Source organism: Pipistrellus hanaki (genome assembly GCF_964339955.1).
Source record: "Pipistrellus hanaki genome assembly, chromosome: 6".
NCBI lineage: Eukaryota > Metazoa > Chordata > Mammalia > Chiroptera > Vespertilionidae > Pipistrellus > Pipistrellus hanaki.
The window spans coordinates 76,624,484-76,643,736 of record NC_140508.1 but is presented as its reverse complement, the minus strand read 5'-3'; the positions used below and the strand labels follow the sequence as shown (position 1 = coordinate 76,643,736).

At 37.2% G+C, this 19,253-nt stretch overlaps 1 protein-coding gene and 1 pseudogene across 2 annotated transcripts in view; both read right to left on the bottom strand.

Annotated features, from left to right (window-relative positions):
* SYT4 (synaptotagmin 4) overlaps positions 1-19,253 on the bottom strand; it is a 705,442-nt gene that overhangs the window by 74,849 nt on the left and 611,340 nt on the right. The window lies entirely within an intron of this gene.
* LOC311624891 (peptidyl-prolyl cis-trans isomerase NIMA-interacting 4-like) lies at positions 14,905-15,297 on the bottom strand (annotated as a pseudogene). Its single transcript has one exon. The product of its transcript is annotated as a peptidyl-prolyl cis-trans isomerase NIMA-interacting 4-like (transcript).

The following is a 19,253-nucleotide window of genomic DNA, read 5'->3' as shown; positions in this document are numbered from 1 at the left end:
GAGAAGTATTTTTAACTACAGAAATTTAGTTTATATTGAAGGTTACAAATGAAATCAATAGGGAAAAAATAATTAGGTAATAAGTATTGTTGAGTGAAACTAGTTGCCATTAAAATGAAATGGTTCCCTAGATTTTATACCAAAATAAAGTATTGCTGGATTAATTATTTAATTATCAAAACAATGAAATTATAAAAGGAATACAAGTAAAAATGAAGGAATTAATGCTTCTAATTATATTAAGAGTGTGAGAGGCCTTTCCCAGTGTAATGCCAAATCAATAACTTGTAAAGAAAACTAACAAATAAATCCCTGATATATATGGTTACATAAAAAGAAAAATGACTGTATGGTAACACACACAATATAGAAGCATACACACTCATTCCATATGTTCCAGAAAAACAATGATAAAATACAAATGTGAAAGTATTTGCAGCTGATATAACATGTATGGCTAATTCATTAATTTTTTAGTTCTATAAATCAATCAACAGAATGATAAACAATGGCAATAAACAGAGTTCACAAAAAACAAGTACTAATAATTTATAAGCTTAATATAGGACAATATTTAGATCTGAGCTGCTCAATATGCTAGTCATTTTCACATAGAACTGTGGGGCACTTGAAATGTGGGTAGAAATTAATTTTTAATTTTAGTTGATCAAAATTTAAACATGATACTTGATTCAGTTATTGGAAACTATAAGTAAGCTTGAAATGACTTGCATATATGAATGCTATTTTTTTGCAAAATGTCTTTCAATTTATTTTATCATTTAAAAAATTTTCAATTACAGTTGACATAGGTAATTATATTAGTTTCAGTGTACATCCCAGGATGCCAGTAGGAACAGTTTTCACTTTCTTTTTATCTTCCTTGCTCTGTGGCCACCACACATCTCTGTGTTGTTACATTCTTGATGTACTTTATGTCAAAGAGGAATGAGACCTTTGGTGTGCCCATCCATTCTGCTCTTCAGAACCCCAAACCATGGAGGATCTAGATAAAATGCCAGAGAAGGACCAATCCACCCAGCTTCCTGGCAGCTACTTCACTTGTTCTCTTGCCTATGACTTTTACCTATTGGTCTCAGCTCTATCCCTTCCAGCCAAGAACATTCCAACTTCTCTTTCACAAGGTGACCCCTTGTAACTTGGGAAAGTTACTTTGGTTGAAACTCAGGGTTCATACCTTTCTAGGCAAAGTGATTTGGCATAGCATTAGGAATTAGGAATGCCCATCTGTAGCTTACCAATTTGCTTCAGGATTTTTAATTTCTGTCATAGGAAAGTTTGCTTTGTCTTTATATCTACTTTATATTATCTTTTAGCAAATAAATGTCTTTTGGCACTCTCATCTTTAGGCTGTCAATTCAGCACTTAAATTGATTTGCCTTTTTCTTTTTTTAAAGAAAAATATCACTGGGAACAAAGGGAGCAATCAATTTCACATCAGTGAAAGAGCTAAGGTTTCACCTTCTAGTTTGATTATTCCGGCACATTTTTCTGAAAAGGTAATTGGAAAATTGTGCGCTTAAGTAGTTAAAGACTTTTTCAGCCAAAAAGAAATATTTTATACTCTGTTAAGCACAGCATTTGCTAGGAATTGAGAGAGAGAGAGAGAGAGAGAGAGAGAGAGAGAGAGCGAGAGCGAGAGCGAGAGCGAGAGCGAGAGAGAGAGAGAGAGAGAGAGAGAGAGAGAGAGAGAGTTTATCATTGACTGTAGGGATTTAGGAGAAATGGTTTCTAAAGAGACTAGGAGGAAAGATAAATCAATTCTAGGTCAAGGATCTTCTTACTGGGTGTATGGTTTCTTCTAGAACTAAATTTACTCAATTTATGTATCAAAATGAAATTGTGCTTTTGAGGATACTTCCCTGATTCTTCCCTATCATGAGCAATCAAACAGTATAGAGACATTACACTTATTTTACAGTTACACAGCTTCTCCTCTTATATAAGTGAACTTTGTAATATTTTATTTGAGCAAACTATTCATAGCTGAAAAATCCTTTAAGAACTAATATAATTAATAAATATTGCTAATCATTTAAAGTTGTTTAATGTATTCCCATTTCTGATATAAAGGTAATTACCTATAAAAGCAGTATAATATGGTGTTCATAAATTCTCAAGAAACAAAATGTGTGTAACTGAGTTTTGACCTAAGCACCAGTGGCACCAGATAATTTGATTGACTTGGCAATTTTTCACATCCTTCTAGAATTTGCTTTCATCAAAAGCAACAGTTAAATACATACATTTTATTGAGCAGTTGGTAGGAGAAATGGAAGAACATTTTGCATAACAGTCCCTAATGGATTCCCAGTGTGTATCTCTTATCACCAGTCATTCTCTCTCTCAAGCCACCAGCTCTTGGTTCACATTTCTTTTTAATCCTGCCCTTGTAACACTTACTCACCAATGGAGAGTTTATCTCAATCTTCTTTTTATGTAGAGCACTCAAATTTAAAAAGCAAAGAAACTTTGTAACCATTCTTCTTAGAAAGATTATAAAAGACATTAAGAATAAAATAGGTGCCACACATGCATTCCTTTACATACAGAGGTAGAATTCATGTAATGGCTAAATATCAAGATAAGTTTATGTAGATGGAGATTATTTTCTATTATACAGGTATCACTGAATTAGAATTTTCCCTACCAGCCGTTCACTAGACTTAGTGGGGAAAGGGAAAACAGATCTCACTAGGTAAACTATATCATTGCTCAGATTTGAATTTCAAATAAGACCTCTTAGAGTTCTCAATCTATATATATATAAAAGTCATATATAAAAGTCTAAGCAACTGGTCACTGGGTTGCGCACTGACCAGGGTGTAGTCAACTTGGACAGAGGAAAAGAGAAACAGGTGATTGAGTCTATGGAAGATCACAAGCAGGTGGGACTGAGCTGCAGTTTGCATTGGCAGGCTGGGCCATTGTCCCAAATTCCGCTGCTCCCCTGGCACCACTCTGGAGGTGTAGTGCCCATGACCTCCATGACCTCATCAATCCCTCCAGCCAGTCCTCCCCAGGCAGCTGGACCAAGGGATAGAGTGAGGGGAAAAAAAGGCCAGGAACTCCACCCCTAGTGTCTGCCTCCTCTTATCAGACCAGAGCAGGACTGTGCACAGAGTGGGTGGCCTTGCAGCACAGCTACCAGACTTTCCTGACAGCCCCAGGTACCCCTAAGACACTCACCACAACTCTCTGAGCCTTAGTCTATACCCCTAGCAAGGCAATTGAAGCTGTGCCATAGGGACCCACTTCTCTATAGCTGTGTGTGGTAGAATTGGAGATGACGGGTGTGGGGGTGGGGGTGGAGATGCAGACACTAAGCTAATCAGATGAGCAGGGGTTTCACCTCCATGGCCACCTGCTATTTCCCTCACTACTACATCCCTGGGGGAGATGTTGGATGCAGGTTTCAGCCTAATCCTTGCAGGCCTCTCAAGGGACTCCACCAGTGTACATATGCATGCTCTGGGCCTCTAGTAAAATAATAATCTTGAAGACCAGCTATTTTTGCTTCGAAATCTAGGACTTGCAATAGAGCAAGAATAATTATTTGGCCCACAAAACAGGCAGAAACAAATAATAAAATGGGATTAGTAAATCTTTATCTATCAGTAATCACTTTAAATGTAAATGGATTATATTCTCCAATAAAAAATATAGAGTAGCAAAATAGATAAAAAATAGGATATAATGATATACTATCTGCAAGATAGTCACTTTAGCAGTAAAGACACATAGACTAAGTGTAAAGGAATAGAAAAAGAATATTTCAAACAAATGGTAATAGAACAAAACCACAGGGATAGCTATACTTATATAAAATAGAGTTTAAATTAAAAATAGTGAAAAGAGACATTATTATATAATGATAAAGGAGCCAATACATAAAAAAGATATAACAATTGTATTTTTGCACCCAACATAAGAGTACATAGATATATAAAGCAAAAACTAACAGAACTAAAAGGAGAAATAAATAGCAATACAATAATAGTTGGGGACTTTAATATCCCACTCTCAACAACGGATAGATCATCTAGAGAGAGAATCAGTAAGAAAACAGCAGCTTTGAGCAACATTATAAACCAAATGGCCCTAACAGACACATATAGGACATTCTATTCCACAACAGCAGAACATGCATATTTTGTAAATGCACATGAAGCATTTTGTAGGATAGACCAAATATATATATATATATATATATATATATATATATATATATATATATATATATATATATATATTAGGTTATTAAAAAAAAGTGTTAGCATATCCAGGAAGATTGAAACCATACAAAATACTGTTGTTTTTACAGTGGTTTGAAACTAGAAATCAATAACAGTAGGAAAACTGGTAAAACTCACAAATACATTTCCATGTATTTGACAACACTCTCCTGAACAAGCAATGAATCAAGAAAGAATTAATGGCGAAATAAAAAATGTATCTTGAGACAAGCAAAATGGAAACACAACATAACAAAACTTATGTGCTGCAGAGAAATCAATTTTAAGAGAAATGTTTATAACAATAAGTGCCTACATTAAGAAACAAAGATCTCAAATAAACAACCTAAATCTACACCTCTAGGAACTAGAAAAAGAACAAATGAGCTCAGAGTTAGACAAAGGCAATAATAAATATTAAAGCCAAAATAAATAAAACAGAGAAAAAAGAGCACCTATTTGGAGGATTGACCATATTGTAGCCAATGCATAGGAATGGCAAAAGAATAGTAAATAGGTGGAGTTTGTTTCACACAGGGAATGGAAAATATTTTCTTGTCAGTGGGATTTGGTACCAGGAGAGAGAGAAAGTGATGTGCAAGAGGTCAGAGGCATGTGTGAGGGTGTATAAGGAATAGGAAATGAAGATAATTGGGGAAGATTTAAGAACATGTCTGTGTCTGCATACATGCATATAAGTTAATTGGTTAATCTCTTCCCACCCTTTCTTCCCACTCTTGGTGGAACAGACTGAAGAATCTCAGTAGGAAGAGGGGTGGGAAGGCTGGGAGAGACTAACCAAAGAACTTATATGCATAACCCATGGACACAGAGGGCCTGGGGAGGGGGTGGGTGTGGGGTAGAGGGGATTAATGGGGGGAAAAGAGGGCCATCTGTAATACTTTCAATAATAAAAATAAAACAATGACAAAAGCAACAAAAACAAACAAACATTTATAGTTAAGAGTTAAAATGAATTGTCAAAAAGAGATATGATATGATCTGGGAGTAAATACATGTTATGACAAAGAGAGAAGGAGAAACAAAAGGAGTGATTATGAACTTGAGTTTACCATCATTTAGAACTATGAACTCAAAGTACCAGACAAGTTCAGAGAGAAACAAATCAGAAGTTAATACAAGGAAAGCAGCAGTAAAGGGAGGTGATCAATATAGCAAAAACCTTATGAGGTTTTGAGTGTTTTCTCCTTTGTTTTCCAGGCTTGGGCTAACGTTCAGAAAGTAAGAAAAGTCTTCACAATAGCAAATGCCAAGCTTTCTGGAAAGGGATACCCTCAGCTAAAAATGGCTGACTATTAATTGTCTTTTCTCATCTCTCTAGATCTGGGTTCTTTTCTATAATAAATTTTCTTCAATCGAAATAGAACCTCCATTTTTCACAGATTCCTTAGTGAGAACAGTCCTTAAGTTATCAAGGCTGACAAATTTCCTTTGGGCGAAGTAGCTGACAAAGCACTGAAAGCATTTCTTTACTTACAGTTTTGCATAATTGTGTAAAATTATAAGTAATTTGTATGTTAGAAAAATTTCACCAAAGTAGAACTTGTTCAAAAGTACTAAACTGAACACATAGAAAAATATATACTTGCAAATAAACTAAAGACTTAATTTTTATCACAATGGGCATATGGCCATGCCAATTTGAAATTAAGTAGAAATATGACTTGTTTTACTTATTAAAAATTATTGGGGTGACATCTCTATATACAAAAGGCTAATATGCTGTGTCCAATTTCAGACCAGTCACTATGATGTGCACTGACTACCAGGAGGAAGGTGCTCAATGCAGAAGTTGCTGTGTTGCACACTGGCCACTTACAGAGAAATGGCACCCAGGATCTGGTGCCCACAAAGCAAGACTCAGCTTTTTCAAGTGGGACCCAGTCCCCACCATCACTCTGGAGTGACAGCCCACAAAATCACAACCAATGCTGCAAAGACCCCCTGGCACAAAATGTGGCCCACAGCCCAGCATGGAAATGGTGACTGTGGGTGCTAGGTAATGATTTCAGGTAGCAACACCCACTTCCTCTCCCTGGTGACTAGCCTCATTGGAGTTTCTTCAGCCTAGGAACACGGCTTGCTTTACAGCCAGGTGCAAACATTTTACACTTTTTAACCAAATGTCTGTGGGGCATTTTCCTGTGCCTCATCTCATTTTATCCTCACAGAAGTCCTGGAGTAGATAGATAGGAGACTCAATGGAATCCCATTTTCTTCTCATTAGCCAGAAAACAGAAATTTAGAAAGCTTATAAACTTGACCTGACTGAAAAGAAGTAAGAAATGGTGAACCTTGAAAATTACTTCAGATTTTCTCACTGTGCAGAATATAGTCAAACACTGCTGCAGTTAAATATTTTACCCTTTGTTTTCCCTATGTGATCTATGATAATAATCTGCTTTGTATTGATATTTACTGCTGTGTTGCTTACAATTAGTTGGGGTGCTTCACTGGGCTGCAAAGAGTTAAGCTAAATCAGAAATCAGGTCTAATTAAGCAAATTTATCTATCTATCTATCTATCTATCTATCTATATATATATATATATAAAGCTCACACTTGCACCAATCACATGCATCTATATCCATTTGTTATTGTTGATTGTGAATTTGTTGACACTTCTATTATAGAAAAAGGGTGAATAGCAATATTAAAATATGTCTTCTAATTAATTTTCTTTCAATGTGCATGAATCCATGCACTGGGCCACTGGTTGGTTAATAAAATTGTATAGGTTTCACATAGATAATTCTAAAATACATCACTTGTATATTGCATTGTGTGCTCACCACCCCAAGTCAAGTCTCCTTCTGTCATCATTTATCCCCTTTACCATCTTCTTCCTCTCCTGACCCCCCCTTCCCTCTGCCAATCACCATACTGTTATCTGTGTCTATAAATTTTTTCTTTTCTTAATCTCTTCACCTTCCCCCCCAAATTCTCTCCCCTCTGATAGTTGTCAGTCTGTTTTTTTGTATCTACTTATTGTATAAGTTGTGTTTCCGCACATTCCATCACAGTAATTTCTTCTGATTCTAAGAGAATTGCTCTTTTTAAAATTGAGATTGTTGTTAAATTTTTATTTTTTATTTTTTTAAATTAAGGTATTATATGCGTACATATCTTTTCATTGCCCCCATGCCCATACATGCTCCCCCCCCGTTGTTAATTTTTATGTTAATTTTTAAGCATGTGTTGATTTAGATTACTGTCCACACATAGTTTACTCTTCAAGCACAACTGGATGGCTCCTTGTTATTAATATTGTTTCATTCTGATTTTATCATCTAGTCTTTGGAATCATCATCTCTTCAACAACACTCACTGGGGCTACTTCCCAAAAGGTCCCAATTCCACATCTTAGAATTTCAGGCTGCCATCCTCAACACAGGGCATCTTGCTCCTAATCTGGCAGCACCATCCTTGTATGTCCATAATCTTAACATCTGGAATTTTCTATCCAAACAGCTATTTACTCTCCCTCTTCGCTACATATGCGGATACTGCTACTTAAGCCAACTCTCTCTTGCTATGGTTAAAATGAGATTCATTCTTAAAGCCCTGCACATCAAGCATAATATTTCTTAAACACAGTATATCCATATGCATATTTACTCATCCAGAGCAGGAGGCCTATTCTCATTTCTTTCTACAGGGTATAGGAGGAGCCTTGGACAGATCCACTGCCACATACTACCCCTGTGATTTTCTGCTTAAGAATACTCCCTCATTCCCAAGTCTCTCAAAAATTAGAAGCTCTTCAAATGCAAACTTTTTAATAAAAAGTTCACTAAAACCATTAGCCACTGTGTAATCTAATAATAATAAGCTGAATGTCACTTGCCATTAATTGCTCTTCAAATGAGCATCATTTGGGGAAGGAATGTGAACTAAAACCCTTAGGTTTTAGCCAATACTGGTTTGGCTTAGTGAATAGAGCATCGGTCTGTGGACTGAAAGGTCCTAGGTTTGATTCCGGTCAAGGGCATGTACCTTGGTTGTGCACACATCCCCAGTAGGGGGTGTGCAGAAGGCAGCTGGTCCATGCTTCTCTCTCATTGATGTTTCTAGCTTTCTATACCTCTCCCTTCCTCTCTGCAAAAGATCAATAAAATATATCAAAAAAATAAAACTCTTAGGTTTTAGGTTTTACTTAATAGAAGTTAAGTACTTATTGATGCTGTTAAACATCACTGCGGTCTTTGATAAATTATTTCTCAACTACGAATTTCACTTTCATTGTCTGCAAAATCACTACCATATTGTATAAGCTGTGGTTAGGGTTGAAGAAGGTCATAGTTGAAAAGGTATACTGAAAGGCAATATTCGTATAAGGCATTGTTATATTTTTAATCATATGGATTATCACAGTCAATTTAGCTATAGAATCATATAAAATATTTCAAGTCCAGTTAAAATAATTTCTAGATATTTATCAATAACTAGAATTTTTGAGACAGGAAGGATTGAAGAAATATGGTCAATAGTCCTTGGGAAATAACTTTCATAAAGTTGCAGTTTTAAAGAGAGTCCAGGATTTTCTAGTTTATAACAATGGTTATTCTACCACCACTGGATACTTAAATAGTGTGTCTAAATTCCATATCTCTGATCCTTATATACATGTTAGTATTTATTTATGCTTGCTGAGTTTATTCATTAAAATATTTTTATATAGTTTCATGTTGTTCTTAGATATTTCTTGCTATTAAGGTTTTGTCATTATTTGTTTTCAAGTTCAATAATTTTGTTGTTTCACCTTTATACATTTATAAGAATATCTGCTTCATAACTGAATGTTTTTGTTTTGTTTTTTTTTAGAAAGTTCAGTTTCTTGTTCTCTTTTATTTCAATTATTTTTGTTTAAAATATTTCAAATATAGACTATATAGTGTTTGTTTGTTTTTAGAAAGTATCAAACCAAATTGTTATTGCTCTCAGGTGATTGATTATATACACAGAGAATCCAAAATCATTTACAAATTATTTAGGTTAGTAAAATAGTTGAATTGTTATTAGATATATATTTTTAATTATCTTTTTATAGGTCAAGAGACTAACAAGTTGAGAAAAAGAGATTACATTTACCAAAGCAAGAACAGAAACACTAAGTTTTTCAATGGACTCCCACAGAGCACAGTTCCCAAGGTCACTGTGGCAAAGGTCTGAGATCCCACCTTGTCTGTGATGAACTGATAAAAGGATGGATCCCATGCTGACAATGCAAACCTACATAACTGCAACAAGGTAAGTGTTTCATACCTCAGCTTCAATGATCACATCGGAAGTCTGGTGGAAATGGTAAGTTATTCATTTTCATTGCTGACTATCTAATGGCTTGTCCATTCCACTATTATTGGACAACTGTGCTGGTTTTGCTGCTTGTGTGTTTGCATATTTTTTTGGTCTCTTGAGTTAATATTTTGGACTTAGATTTTGAGATTTTGAGGTCACAGGTAGGTATGTCATAAGCTGAATTTCAAACTGTCTAATGCCCTCCATGATGCTGAGTGACTAGGATGAATGACTTATTTCTTGGTCTCTATGGCTGCATCTCTTCAATTGAATTCATGAAATCATGTATCACACATTCTAAAATGATCAGAGATTTAATGAACTAATTGGGGTAATGCTACATTTGTATATCTGCATAGCTAGATTTTCCCACTTATCATCCTTTTTTAAAAAATATATATATTTTTATTGATTTTTTACACAGTGGAAGAGAGAGGGACAGAGAGTTAGAAACATCGATCAGCTGCCTCTTGCACACCCCCCACTGGGGCGATATGCCCGCAACCAAGGTACATGCCCTTGACCGGAATCGAACCTGGGACCTTTTAGTCCGCAGGCCGACCCTCTATCCACTGAGCCAAACCGGTTTTGGCCTTATCATCCTTAAAGACTCTAAAATTAAACCTGTATTTTCAGTGAGCTTTAAAAAATTATGGTGTCAGGGAAGGGCTAAGTTGTATTATTATGTGAGGGACATGTTTGGGCTGGTATATAAATTGTGGTCATCCCAGAGCCTTTCAAGGTACCAAGGGGAACGGATAGATCTATTTTTTAATCGGTTTAGACAGCTGTCTACACAGCTGCATTGTGGCTATTCTTCTTCGCCCGGTCACGTGCCTCAGGACATCTGTCTGTGCTACTCCCCACATCTGAGAAGACTAATGAGGCTGTCTGACACACATTCCAGCCAGATCTGGAAAGGCTCAGCTAGCACTGGGATGACTGTTAGTCTTTTTTTTTTATTACATTGTAGGCACATGTTTTGTAAAATATCTCATTATTTTCAGGCTGGCAATTTCAAGGCACTATGACACAGCACGTCATTTGTTTAGCATCAATACAGCATTTGTTTCTCATTTCGTTTCCAAAGTTGGCTACTGCTACTGAAAAGGGTGTATTTTTGATAATGAAAGAAACGGTCTCTCTCCCTTCTAGAAAGGGACTTCCTGAGAATGTTTGCTTAATGAAGACATAGGGAATGTCTCTCAAATTTGCAACAGTGGAAAAAGTGATATGTCCATCACCATTCTGGACCAAAATCCTGATTCCTAAAAATTAATCAGTGTTTATTTTCTTTGTTTTCCTCACCTGCCAAATGTCTTTCCCTCAACCTCACTGACTTCCACTGTTGACTTTTGTATCTCAGCTCTTCCCTTCCAAACTTTGCTCATTCTTCACATCCAGTCAACACATCATCACCAATGTTAAACCTTCTTTGTTTCTTAAGTATGCTCATATTCATTTTTATCTTTTTTTGGTAATTGTGTTCTTCATATCCATTATCCTTACTAGTGATGAAGGCTGAGGAAATACTTTATTCATATTTGTGTCTGATTATCAATGTCTTCATACCTGTAGAATTATTTTATACTTCTGTGTTACTTATGAAAGAATCCACTAAAACCATTTTCCTTTGTGTGAAAATCCTGAAAAAATATATGCTATCATATTTGCAATATCCTTGGACAGACTAACACACTAATGTTGTTACACTCAGAATAATTATGTCATTATTTGAAACCTTTAAACTGAATGTAATCTATCCCATTAAGACCAGTGACAAATTAAATAATCAAGCCAAGAGATGGGCTGAAGAGGTAAAACTCATAAGAATATGAATGCAGAATGATATATTCCCAGAAACAAGTTGTGAACAAAGTAATGTCTCAGGGACAAGATGTTATTAAAAGATTCCTTAGGCGTGTTTCTATATCAATCTATGGGTCTATTGGAAAATATTCATGCTGCTGGGTCTTTTGGTTTTGCCTAAGTTCTCTGTAATGGAGGTGGCCAAGAAAACAAGGCATTAATGTGCAGGTAATTATAATAGAAACATCTGCCATCAGTGCAGCAGAGTGACATCTCAGTGTGATCAACTATAGGATGTCCTTGGTAGGCTGATGAAAATAGAGCAGGGGAAGTGAGACATTCTTTTTTGTTGGGTCTAAAAGAGGTTTGGAGGCCTGTATTTTCAATTGAGGGGGTGATGGTCAAAATTTTTCATCTGTTGAAGATAGGATCACCCCTACCACCACCACCACCTCCACCACCACCAGAAATACATCCATAAAATACCAGACAATGTAGTGAAAGGCAGAGGGCTAAGGGAAGAGAAGCCCAGGAGGAAGCCTTTGGTAGATGGAACTATGTCAGTGGATTCTGGGAATAATATCCAAGAATACCCAGTTTTCCTTATCTCATCCCTAGGTCTTTAGAAAGGTTTGACAAATCTTCAGCCTATTGTCTGTTGTTCTTGCAGAAATAATGGAAGAAATGTGTAGCCATGCCTGGGATAAAAGGGAACAAGGAGAGCCAAAGCTGTGGAACAGGAGGGCAAGTATGAAATAATAAAAAGGAGCCTTAGAGAGATCAGAGACAGATAATTACCATGAATGTTTAGTTTCCCTGGCCAGACACCTACTCAGTGCTACCTGGTGATAAAGCTGTGAGCCGAGAATCAGTGCCAGGGATTAACTGATAGTAACTGGATGTCACAGGGAAGATGACTTCCTGAAGGATGGAAAACTCAGGGACATTTGATTTTATTTCCATAACCAGAGAAAATAGATAAAACTCTGGGAACACTGCTCATCCACTCCTTTTCTCTTAAATGGTCAGGCCATAAGTAGGAAACCTGAGACCATCCTGGAGGAACTAATTTTAAATAATATAAATGGCTGACTGCAAGGAGGCAGGTGACATCTCAGAGTGGATCCCTCTGAGACTGATATTGACATAGACTGGAGAGTGGAGAGATGTGGAAACCTGGCAGTAATTTTCTTTCTGAAAAGCCAAGGAGAAATTAATCAGTAGTCCTACCAGTGAGGATATCTCTGCCCATTTTATCAGCAACAGGTAAATACAAAACAAAACTCGCCCTAGCTGGTTTGGCTCAGTAGATAGACCATAAGCCTGCAGACTGAAAGGTACTGGGTTTGGGTTTGATTCAGGTCAAGGGCACATGCCCAGGTTGTGGGCTCAATCCCCAGTAGGGGGCATGCAGGAGGCAGCCTATCAATGATTCTCTCTCATCATGGATGTTTCTATCTCTCTCCCTCCCAGTTTTTCTCTGAAATAAATAAAAATATATTTTAAAAAATACAAAACAAAACTTGAAATATTGAGGCAATATGTAATGAGAAGTTCATTTTGGATATATATATATATATATATAAATTGATTTCAGAGAGGAAGAAAGAGTGGGAGAGAGAAGAAACATCAATGATGAGAGAATTATTTTTCTGCTGTTGCCTGCATGTCCCCCCTACTGGGGATCTAGCTTACAACCTGGGCATATGCCTTGACCAGGAATTGAGTCATAACCTCCTGGTTTATAGGTCCATGCTCAACTACTGAGCCACAACAGCTGGGCAGATGATCATATATTTTTATAGTTTGACCTAAAGCAATTGGGTTTGTTCAACTGCGTGGGAAAACATCTGAGTCCATACATCCTCCTGGCTTTAATGGTGGTGGACTTTGGTGTTATGTTGTGATTCTTTTGGCTCAGGCCCTGGCGAGGTCTGGTCGGCACAGATGCTATCTCCTGAAAGTGCTCAGATGAGCCAAAGCGAGAGGCTCCTGGCTCTGCACATGGGAACAGCATGATGGTGGAAAATTGGGCATAATTTCATTCCTGCCATCCAAACCAAATGACCTTTAAAACTCTGCATATGGATTTTAGTCCCTTTTTGATTGTTATGGTTTTCAGGTGCATCTGTGGGCACTTGTGGAGATACAAAGAAGGTGCTATTGTGCTGTCCGTATAGGTTTTGTCTTCTTGTAGAGAGAACGCTGAGTTTGCAGGTTTAAAGCTTGGGTTTGAGTGCCATTTCTGCTTAGTAAACATGTTGGTATTGGAAAATTGCCATAGTTCTGACCCTTAGAGTCCACATGTGTACAATAAAATAGCAACATGTTTTACAAAGCAAATAAACCTTGCTGAGAAAAAAAAAAAAAAAAAAAAAAAAAAAGATACTTCAGGACCGTATGGCAACTTCCTATGCAGGACAAAGTCTAAATTACAAAACTGAGTGTTGGGAGATCCTCTCCATACCCCTCTAACTTTACTTCTTACTCCCCGTCTTCCACCCCTTTTGTCAAAAGGTTCCCTTCTCTCCAGCCATGCATCCTTGTTTCCTGTCCTTGCTTTAGCTGCCAGTGTTCTCTGGGACTAAAGCAGGACTTTTCTTCCTTGTCTTTGGTCAGCTTGATATCACTAGGTCCATTTAGGGCCTTTAACTTTTATCTCTTACATTTAAGCTCTCTACTCGACTTGGTTTTTTTGTTTTGTTTTGTTTTGTTTTTTAAATCAAGTTTCCAAATAGAAGCAACCATGTCTCTTTTGAGTTCTTTTTGTCTTAAGAGTTTTTGTTTCCCTCATGTAACATGGAACGTTGTATGCTGAAAGCTTTTGTTGAATAGATGAATAGGGGATGAAACATTACAGGATCAGAGATTCATAATGCTCGTTCTATATTGTTTACTGCCCCAGCCTTTTACACCCTTAACGTCTACAGCATCAACATCAAGAACAATGAGCTGAGAGAGTCAGGAGCTCACAAGTTAGTCTTCCCCTTTTCAGAAAACCCCCACCCACTTAGCCTCATTGTGGGATCACTTATTTTCCAATCTAACTTCTCCAACAACTCCTTCTCCTATAACCCCAGACTATTGGTCTAAACTTTAAGCTACAATACATGGAGATGTTTTCTTTGGCACGGGCTATATACACAATATTACTCTTTCTTCCCAAGATGAGAGAGAACAAGCCAGGCCTGAAGTCAACACAACAAAAGTGGGTGGGTTTGAATGCTGCCTGCTTCCTCCCCAATGTACATAAGTGCATCCATGTCCTGCTCACTTCAGCCAGCGTATTGCCTGCCAGGCCCAGAAGGCTTTGGAGATTTCATTCCTGATTTAGAACTTAAAGGGTTGGATATTGTTCTTTCAGGAAAGGGGGAAAAAAAGTTGTAGAAGAATAAGTGATAGGTGGATGAATAAATTCAACAGAACAAAATGGGAATTGTGAGTTCATATAATTATTACCCTTTAAAAATGTTCAGATGAAACTAAACATTAAATCTTTTTTTTAGTGTTCCATACAATTTTACTTTCTACCTTCAACCATAATAATATGATATCCAAATTTTGTCTTAATTGGGGGGGAGGGTCTATAAACACAGGCTTGTCCAGCCCACTTACAACAAAGCAAATGTTTCTTTGAAATGGTCCCACCATGGACCCTCTGGTCAGCCAACCCAAGTCACCCCATTGTCTGGCTTTATCTACACCATTTTGTGTGGCCATTTTATTGAATATTATTTCAGACTTTAATGTTTCCAAGGCTTCCATTTTTCCATGTTTTTCACACAAATTTTTTTGACCTTACTGCATTGCCATCGCCTTTGGGACACCGAAACTTCTTGTCAGAACTGTCACTCCCAAATGCTGCTCCCTCTTTTCCTCCCTTTCCAGAACCACTTTTTCCTTTGGGAGGCATCTAGGAAACTTGATGTTGAACTCTCAACTGTCTAAACATTATATAACTTTTAATGAAGTTTCTGGTGCCTTTCTATGGAAATATAGAATCTAGGTATCAAAGCTTAACATCTATTTATCTGCACAATTACATCAAATTGAACTCTCCAGCTCTTCAGAAATTGACCACAGATAGTGTGAAGACTCTTGTCACTTGACAAGTCTATTTTCTAGGATCTGCAGCAAATCATTGTTAAAACTGAAGCTATATTTTCACAATGCCAAAAACTCATCAAATTAATTCCCAAATCAATCACTCAAGATATTCGCCTCATGAATTAAGAAAAGCAAATGTTGATGGACATGTTTGAACCTCTCAATGAGCCCTTTGTGTGCTATATAGACTCAGCCATAGAAAAAGTTACATGTGTGAGTTAAAGGAAAAAATTATTCTTGTAGCCACAATTCATCACATCATAACAGTGTTGAGTTTCCTGACACCAGTCTAGCTCAACCAGGAAAATAAATGATGCATGAAGCATAGTGAATTCTCCAGAGATCTGAGGTATTTGGAAGTATGACCTTGTATGACCCACATCATATTGGGCATCTATTGGGGCAATGCACACCTCTTCGTTTTATTTGATACCTAGAAACAAAAAACATAAATCCATCTTTCAAAATCCACAGAGCAGCCGTGTGAAGCAAACAGGATGTTTCCATCACCCATGTTTGCTTTCCTGCTCAGTGAACATCTCAGCTGTATTTTAAATTGTATTTTCTCTTACAGAAGGGAGGAAAGACATGCTTCCATTCAGACTTGAGTTTACTTTCAGTTGGTGAGAATAGATGTTTTTTTGTGTTTTTTATTTTTTTATTTTTTTAATGTGAGCTTCACTGAATGTGCAGAGCAATGCAATTTATTTTGGTCAGCTCCATTTGCCTATCATTCTATATCCTTGAAATGAAGGATGCTGGGGAATCAGGCAACATATTTTAAGCTATAATCAGGTTCTACAATGTGACTTTCAGTGGTCTAATGTAAGCTGTGTGCATATTTCAGTTTTAAGTAGCTTGTTTCAGAAATGGGTTCATGTATAAATACTGTTTCATTGATGTCCACTTACTCACTGGTTATAAAGGACAACTATTTTGAAAATTATTTTAATTTTAATGAAGAAATGCTGGATTTGATTAAATACTAAAATCTCAGTCCACAGATATTTTTACTAGTGAAGTTGTCAGAGGTTCAGTCGTTATTTTGGGGTAAAATAATTTAGAAGGGAAAGGACATTTCATAATTCTCTAAAAAGTGCTCCATAAAGAATGAAAATCACTTAAATGGCTAATGGATATATTCATGTCAGCATCATAAAAGACTTAAGAACTAGGGTTTGATGAATGAAACTGTGTGCCTGGTGCCACCTCATTCTACTCATCTCAGTTACCACTTGGAGTTGGAACTTTTACTGATTGTCCTCTGGGTGCCATTTGCTTGGATTCCTGACTCTCTTGTTTTCCAAACTCTAACACTGAATCTGATTGTCCAATGCAATTCTGTGAGTTTTGTTTGTTGGTGTATTTGTTTGTTTGTTTGTTTGTTTGTTTTGTGCAATGGAAAAGTACCAGGTTTGAGATCAAGATTCCAAGGGCAGACCTTAAAGGTTGTGTCATATTGAGATATTCAGATATTTTGAGAATAAAGTTGCTGTGAGATTCAAATGAGCTAATTCATTTGTAAATGTAGATTACCATTAAAAAAAAAAAACTGGGTGGGGCAAAGTAGGTTTATAGTTGTTTGTATGAAAAATGATCTAATATAATATTTCATGAATAACACAAGAATAAACACTGTGTTTCACATATTCGCAACTGTAAAACTGCTTTTATCCTGCCCTGTATTAATTTTTTGGATTGCTCTCCAGTGGTCAGCAAACTTTTTAGTCAACAGAGCCAAATATCAACGGTAGAACAATTGAAATTTCTTTTGAGAGCCAAATTTTTTAAACTTAAACTTCTTCTAATGCCACTTCTTCAAAATAGACTCGCCCAGACCATGGTATTTTGTGGAAGAGCCACACTCAAGGGGCCAAAGAGCCGCATGTGGCTCATGAGCTGCAGTTTGCTGACCACGGCTCTGCCTTATAGTAGGGAGTGCGTGACATTCAATTAAGTGACATTGGAGGAAAGTATAGTCAGAGACTTTGGCAAAGTAGAATATGCTTTTTCAGTAACACTCAACCTAAAAGTTGTCCTCTCAGTGCCACAAGTCAGAGATATTTGTGACAGTATTTCCCAAAATATGGTTTACAGTACAATAGCACTTAGGATGGTAGTTCCTAACTGATGTCATAAGAAAAACTATTCCTACCAGCAGGGCTTACTTTTGACATACGGACATTTAAAACTGTATGGCTCCATAAAAATGTACCACAGAGTTAGAATAAACATGAATTGTTTCATGAATTTGACCTTTGAGTCCATGGTGTTAACTTGACCCGTAGCCTCTCCCCAAGACAAATGTGTCCTTTTATTTAACAGAAATTTATTATGAACATTGAAGTGTTGAAAATCGAATTACACTTTTCCTCCATTTTTCATGAGTCAAACTTGCTATCTTTCAGTTGTCAAACTTGCTATCTTTCTTTTCCTCTGTTGATGTGGCTTTTCTGGGAGGGGAGGTAGAGGGGAAAAGGTGCAGGTGGCCCTCCCTCAGGGTGGCCCACTTCTTGCTTTTGGATTTGGATGGTGTCCCTCTTTGCCTGCTTCACCTGTATAAGAGGCCATGGCCGGGCAGTCTCTCAGTGGCAGTGGTACTCTGTCATCTCACAAATAAGCATGAGTATATTAGATTTTTGAGCTCAGTACTATAAGAACGAAGCTCAGCTACATCAGACAACAAAACGCTGGTTCTGTGCCAAAGTGGAGCCAGGGAGTGGCCATTTCACGGTCAGATTACTCCAGTTGTCTTAACCTCTAAATTGTTTCCAACTTGCCAGGATAAGATGAATTGCTGGGAGGCTGACTTGCAAATAGCCAAGCCAGTCAGCCATACAGACACAGGCCATGTGGAATGGAGGTCAGCTATGCACACTCGGCTGGCAGGCGGTGACAGGCTTTGTTGTTCCAGGTCATTTATATAAAATCAGCCACATGGTGAGAGGAAGAAGGAAACAGCTTTTTAGTCAAGAGCCTAAAGTTGGGAATTCCTAAGGATCTGAAAGGAGTTTTGGCTTCTAACCCAACCCTTTCTGTTACATATAGTGTGCAGCACTGAACAATGAGGGTACGTTCTAAGAAATGCATCCTTAGGCAAACTCATCACTGTACAAACATCATAAAGTGCATTTATGCCGACCTAGATGGACCACCCCACCACACACGGAGGCCCTATGGTACACAAACCTGCACAGAATGTTACTGTACAAAACAAGAGGTTAAGTCCAGCTTAGGAGAGAATGATGCGATTAAGAGGCATGGCAAATACTAGATGCATGAGGATTCTGCCTGTGGAACATGAATGCTGTTTTATAGCAATTTTTTTTTTGGTAAATAGGAATAGTGCACACTGAAATAACAATAAAAAATATAGTATAGAAAATACATATACCAGCAATGGTCATTTATTATCATTGTCAAAAATTGTGTGTCATGCATACTGATAATTGTATGTGCTAGACCTTTGTATGAGCGGCAGTGCAGTGAGTTTGTTTACGGCAGCATTACCACAAACACATGAGTAATTATTCCATTACTATGTTCCGATGGCTATGGGCTATGACATCACTAGGCATTAGGAATTTTTCAGCTGTTATAATCTAATGGGACCTCTGTTGTATATACAGTGTGTCATTAACTGAAATGTTGTTATGTGATACATGACTATAGAAACTAAAGGTCTGGTGCATGAAATTCATGCACTTAGAGGGGGGGTCCCCTCAGCCTGGATTGTGAGAGGCCGAAGGCCAAGGGACTCTT